This window comes from Tupaia chinensis, unplaced genomic scaffold, assembly GCF_000334495.1.
Source record: "Tupaia chinensis unplaced genomic scaffold, TupChi_1.0 Scaffold000250_1, whole genome shotgun sequence".
NCBI classification, from domain to species: domain Eukaryota; kingdom Metazoa; phylum Chordata; class Mammalia; order Scandentia; family Tupaiidae; genus Tupaia; species Tupaia belangeri.
In genome coordinates this window covers 562289-568561 of record NW_006159730.1, presented here as the reverse complement: position 1 = coordinate 568561, position 6273 = coordinate 562289, and the positions used below count along the sequence as shown (strand labels likewise).

Here is a 6273-nt window from a genome sequence, read left to right as displayed (position 1 = left end):
ACAAAGCAAAGTTGTAGTAGAAGATAAAAGCTGTGGCTATTTCCTGGTAGTTGATTAATTTGTCAGTGGGTTTGAAATTTATGTAAGCTGATCTTTGAAAATTTCAGTAAGTATTAGGTTTTTTTGGAAAGTGATGACTTGTTTTCTGTTTTTCTTTGCAAAAATGTGTCATTACTTTCCCGATGGTCCTATATTTGCGTGTGCTGGGTAGAGGTGAGGTTAATGCATTGGTGTTTAACTTTATCTAAGGAAAGAGGTGCTGAAGAACATGTGGACAGGGACTAAATTAGAAGTTTTGTCTTATTAATATTTACCATTCTTCATTGATAGTTCTTGGCTGGGCTAGCAAAGCCTGGGACATGAAAGTAAGACAAAATTAATGCTGTTATCAGGGATCATGTCTTCTTCTAGAATAGAATAGTATCTCAGGGACTGAACATGCTATGATCCATTCCCACAGGCCCAACTTATAGGAAAAGGAGTGATCTGAGCACCCAGCAAAGTTTAGACCAATTGATATATGCAAAAGCAATATTTTGGTGTATTGGAAAACAATCTGGGTTGGAGAATTAGCTCTTCTTGCTGAGAGATTTGGGCCAAATTAACCTCTCTGATCTGTAATTTGCCATCTATTAAATGGGCATAATAATACCAAACTCTCAGAATTTATGAGAGGGTCCTTTTTTATTTAATCAACTAATATTTACTGAGACCAACTATAGGTCAGACACTGGAGAAGGAGAAAGGCATGCTCCCTTCACTTACGGAGATTATCTAGTGGTAGAATATGAAATAATGTATAAAAATCACATTAACACTGTATTTTGAAATAAAGAATGCTAACGTTTTTATTAACTTTGTCATTGCTCTTCTTTCCAGTAGGGCACTCATGCTTATAGATAGAAGCTCTGTAATGGCAAGGAATTTTATTCATTTGTGAATTGCTGAATAGCACAGAGTAGGTAATGAAGAAATATTTTCTGGATGATTAAGTCCATATATATTCCACAGAGCTTTTCACAAATTTTCTTAGTGCCTGCATAAGTAAACATATTTTGGATTGCAAATAGAACAATTCCCCTACATGGTGCACAGGATCTATTTGTTTAAAAGATATTTGCCTCTGAAATAGCATCCTTAAAATGCTTCTATACACATACACTTATTTACATATTTAACAACCTCATTGAGTAGTTATTGATATTTATTCTCCTGAGCTCTGAGTAAGCTCTACGATGAGGCAGAAGCTCAAGTATAGACTTCAACACACTCCCAGCAGTGAGCTGCTCTCCCTCACACTCCTGAGTTCAGAGCTCTGTAATGTCCATTATGTTCTCCACTGGGATCTGTTTCTCAGCCATTCATCCTGTGTTCTGGAGGGAGAATTTTGATCCCAGATGAGTGGCAGAAGATGCATGAGTGCCACAGTGCTGGAGTTATTACTACTAAATGGAAACAACATATCCTACTGATGGTAAAATATAAGTTGTATGGAAATTTGAGGTGCTTTGAAGGCAATAGTGGAAGAAGGAGAAAGAAAAAAGCAAACGGCTGCTGGGGTTTTCTAGAAATGCTTAGACATTCTACAAGGGAAATATTGTAGCTGTTGGGAAGCTGGTGGACAATCATAGATTTGGTAGCTTCACAGACCATGTCCACAAGCATGCCATAGAGTCAAGAGATTTGAGGCAATGGGTGAACCATTAATGATGAAAAAATATGTTTCCATAGGGATGATGTTCTAGTGGGTAATATAGTGTGGACTCCTTAGCACCTCATCCTCTAGGACTATAACTGTTGTGGGTGTGCAGTGAGTTGAGAAATGAGTCATGCTAGCTTAAATCAGGAAAAAGCTTATTCAACAATGTTTTTTAAAAACTCAAGGGCAAGCATGCAGTGGATTTCAAAATAAAGTAGGATATATAGGACAAAAATCATAAGGAATCTTTGACTCTTCTTTATTCTTCCCTTAATGGATCTATTTTCTTCTCTACTTTTACAACCTGGCTTCCTCTGCTTTCCTGAACAATACCATTGAAAATAATCAATAATGGCATCTATCCACCTGGAAAAGATTAGCCGTATTTCCACTTCATTCCATATTCCTAAGAAGAGATACTACTATTGGCCTAAACTAGACTTGCTGGCCATCCATGGATCTGTGGCCAGGAGTTGATTCATATCCTGTAAAAATAATCACCAGGAGCCATGATGAAGATTGAAGTTGGAAGAAGCAGTTTGCAACAAAGCCTGGGGGTTTGGAACCAGCAGTTGGAGTAGTGGTTATGTCACTGGACTCCCATGTAGTTGACCACAGTTTGAGTCTTGGACCCGGTAGCTTAAACTCACTCTGGGTGCGTGTGCTTGCATGCTCAAGATCCCAAGAGGAGGATGGTGGAGAAGGGATTGCTGCATGGCCATCCTCCCAGAGGATGATTTCTCGCTTTTTATCTCTCTGTCTTTCTGGCAAGTGCGCGCGTCCTATAGCAAAAACCTCTCAAAAATAATAAAATAAAATAAAATAAAATAAAACAAAATAAAATAAAATAAAATAAAATAAAAAATAAAACACACACACACAAAAACGAAAAACCAAAGGCTGGGGGTATGATAGGGCTGAAGTGCTGGATGTGTAAACCACACGGCTTATAGTAGTCTGGAAGCAGGGTAGGTTTTTAGTTGAATACAGACTGAAGTAGACTAAGGTGTGTTTCATGGTTGGAGAACTGAATTTGTATTTCTGCTTTGTAGCCTGAGGAAAGATACCTTCTCTGGGCACTAATTTCTTCTTTCGAGAAATTGTCTTAGGCTATTTTTACATAAATTGTATATCAAAAATCTTTTTAAGTGTAGAGGAAACTCTTGATAACATTGAAGTAGGTAAAGATTTCTTAAATAAGACCCCTAAAGCACAAGCAATAATCCCCCCAAAAGACAAGTGGGATTACCTCAAGTTAAAAAGTGTCCTCACAACAAAGGAAACAATAATCGGAGTAAAGGGGCCAGCAGATGGTGTAATGGCTACGTCACTGGACTCAAATGTGGTTCAGTCCCGGACCCGGTGGCTTAAACTCACACCAGGCACATGTGCATGTGTGCCCAAGATCCCGAGAGGAGAATGGAGGAGAAGGGATTGTGGTGAGGCCTTCCTCCCTAGTGGGTGATTTCTCTCTTTCTGTCTCTCTGTGTCTCTGTCTTTCTGGCGAGCACATGCACCCTGTAGCAAAAAACCTCTCCAAAAAAAAACAATCAGAGTAAAAAGACAACCCTTGGAATTGGGAGGAAATATATGCAAATTATTCTTGAGACAAGGGATTGATATCCAGAATATATAGGGAACACAAGCAGCTCACCCATAAAAATATGAATAATGCAATTTAAAATTGGGCAAATGAATTTAATAGACAACTCTCCAAAGAAGACTTATCAACGTCCATAAGGCATGTGAAAAAATGTTCAAAGTCTCTTGTCATAAGGGAAATGCAAACTAAAACCAGAGTGATATACCATTTAACTCCAGTTAGAATGGCTAGGAGAAAAAAATAACATAAAAAAATCATAAAAAATGACAAGCGCAGGCAAGATTGTGGTGAAAAGGGAGCCCCCTTACACTGTTGGTGGGAATGTATAATACTAAAACTTCTGTGGACAATAATATGGAAGTTCCTCAAAAATTTTCAAATATGGCAATCACAGTCACCCTCTCCAGGCTGTGCAGCCTGCACACTCTTGTTGAGCTTCAGGATGGTGAAAGCTAAGAGCCGGGCCCTGAAGAAGCACTTCAAAGGCAGTCCTACTAATAGTAACTTTGAGCTGGAGACAACTGAGCTCCCACCCTCAAAAGCTTAAAGCTTCGTTCCTCACTGTGGATCCTTACATGAGCATGTCAGTCAAAAGACTGAAAGAGGGTGATACAATGATGGGACAAGCGGTCAGAGTTGTGGAAAGTAAAACCCAGCCTGGCCAACCGGAACTGTTGTCCTGGCTTCTCCCGGCTGGACAACACATTCCATTTCTGGTGAAAAAGACCTAGAAAAGCTACCTACACAGTGGCCAGATACGTTACCACTGTCTTTAGCTCTGGGAATAGTTGGCATGACAGGCCTAACTGCCTACTTTGGTCTACTTGACATCCGTGGTGTGAAGGGTGGAGAAATGGTGATGGTCAATGTAGCAGCAGGAGCAGTGGGCTCTGTTGTGGGGCAGAAGGCCAAGCTCAAGGGCTGCAAAATTGTTGGAGTAGCAGAATCTGATGAAAAGTTTGCCTATCTTGAAAAGCTTGGATTTGATGTTGCCTTTAACTACAAAACAGTAGAGTCTTTAGAGAAAACTTTGAAAAAAGTTTCTCCTATGGTTATGATTGTTATTTTGATCATGTAAGCAGAGGGTTTTCAGACATTGTTATCTCCCAGATGAAGAAATTTGGAAGAATTGCTATATGTGGGGCCATCTCTATGTAGAACAGTACCCACTTACTTCCTCGAGGCCCACCCCCAGAGATTATCATCTATCAGCATCTCCCGCTGGGAAGGAGAGGTCTGCCAAGAAGCTCTGAAGAACTTGCCGAAATGGGTCTTGGAGAGTAAAATCCAGTACCAAGAATATGTCATTGAAAGATTTGAAAACATGCCAGCTGCATTTATGGGAATGCTAAAAGATAATTTGGGAAAAACAATAGTGAAAGCACAAACAAAAAATGACACATGGAATCTGGAGATCATTTGGATGGTTACATGATTTGTTTTCACCTTTTAATAAAAATGCATACTGCCTAATTAAGCACACACACACACGCACACACACACAAATAGAACTACCAGATAACCCAATAATACCACTCATTGGTATTTATCCAAAGGCTAGGAAAACACTCAGTTGGAAAGATACTTACATGTCCATGTTTATTGCAGCATTGATCAAATTGCTCAAAATTGCTAAAACATGGAAGCAGTCTAAATGTCCAAAAACTGATGACTAGCTTAAAAAACTGTGGCACATATATACAATGAAATACTACTCAGCTATAAGAAACAAAGAGATCCTATCATTTGATTCAAAGTGAATGAATATAGAAGACTGAACATTGATTGAAGTGAGCCAGACTTAGGAAGATACATAATATATATTCCCACTCAATTTGTACCAATATCTGCACTCTAGGGTAGAAATCGAAAGATCTAAAGATATGATGTAGAGGGAACCAGCAGTTAGCGTAATGGCTATGTCGCTGGATTCCCACGTAGTCGACCGCAGTTCACATCCCGGACCCGGTGGCTTAGAACTCACACCGGGCGCGTGTGCATGCGGAGAATGAAGGAGAAGGGATTGCGGCGTGACCATCCCCCCTGGGGGGTGATTTCTCACTTTCTGTCTCTATGTCTCTCTCTGTCTGACGAGTGCACGCGCCCTATAGCAAAAACCTCTAAAAAAATAAATAAATAAAAAGACATGATGTAGAGAATAAGTATAGATACCAGGGACTATGAAGGAAAGTGCATGGTAGAGAATGGGTAGTACAGTGTGGGTATGAGGTGCAAAGAAAAGAAACACTCAACAGGCAAAAAAAGTGAAGTTCTCTGTTGGAAAAATATAGATATTATATCATGATGGGGGCTTTATGTAAAATGTAAAATTAACCTGAAAATAAATAACTTGGAAAAATTTCAATGTTGACAACCTATTGACAGTAAGACTGCTTGGGTTAAACTTAATAAGAAATATTCTTTATCTTTTATTGAAGTTACAACTGATATCTCAGATGAGAAGTTCCGATGGGTGATATTAATGTTTTTGTTGATATTAATGTTTCTGTTACTATTAATGAATACTAAAAGGGAAAGTAAATTCATTATTAACTCAAGTGTAGTTTTGACACACTCGAAATAGAATTCATTCAGGGATGAATAATAATAAAAATAACAATAATGCCTACTATTTTCTTAATTGATAGTAATGTTTACTGTCAGGTAGATCTCTGTGATAAGATTTCATTTGAGATCTCAGTTCTCAAAATAATACCATGAGGTAGATATTTTTTATGGTTATTGCCATAGAATGTGCGTGTTTGCCAGAGAGACACACACAGTGAGAAGAAAAGAAAGAAATCACCCCCCACGAGGGATGGCCATGCCACAATCTCTTCCCCTCCATTCCCTGCCTGGGATTTTGGACACACACAAATATGCTCCATTTTCAAGTCACTCTGTCCATGACTTTAACCACAGTCAGCCATGTGGGAGTCCAGCACCTTAACCACTATGCCACCTGCTGGCA

The 6273-nt window shown here is 39.1% G+C and overlaps 1 pseudogene; it reads left to right on the top strand.

Annotated features, from left to right (window-relative positions):
* The first annotated feature begins 3744 nt into the window (after positions 1-3744).
* On the top strand, positions 3745-4737 carry LOC102477549 (prostaglandin reductase 1 pseudogene; annotated as a pseudogene).
* Positions 4738-6273: the final 1536 nt, after the last annotated feature.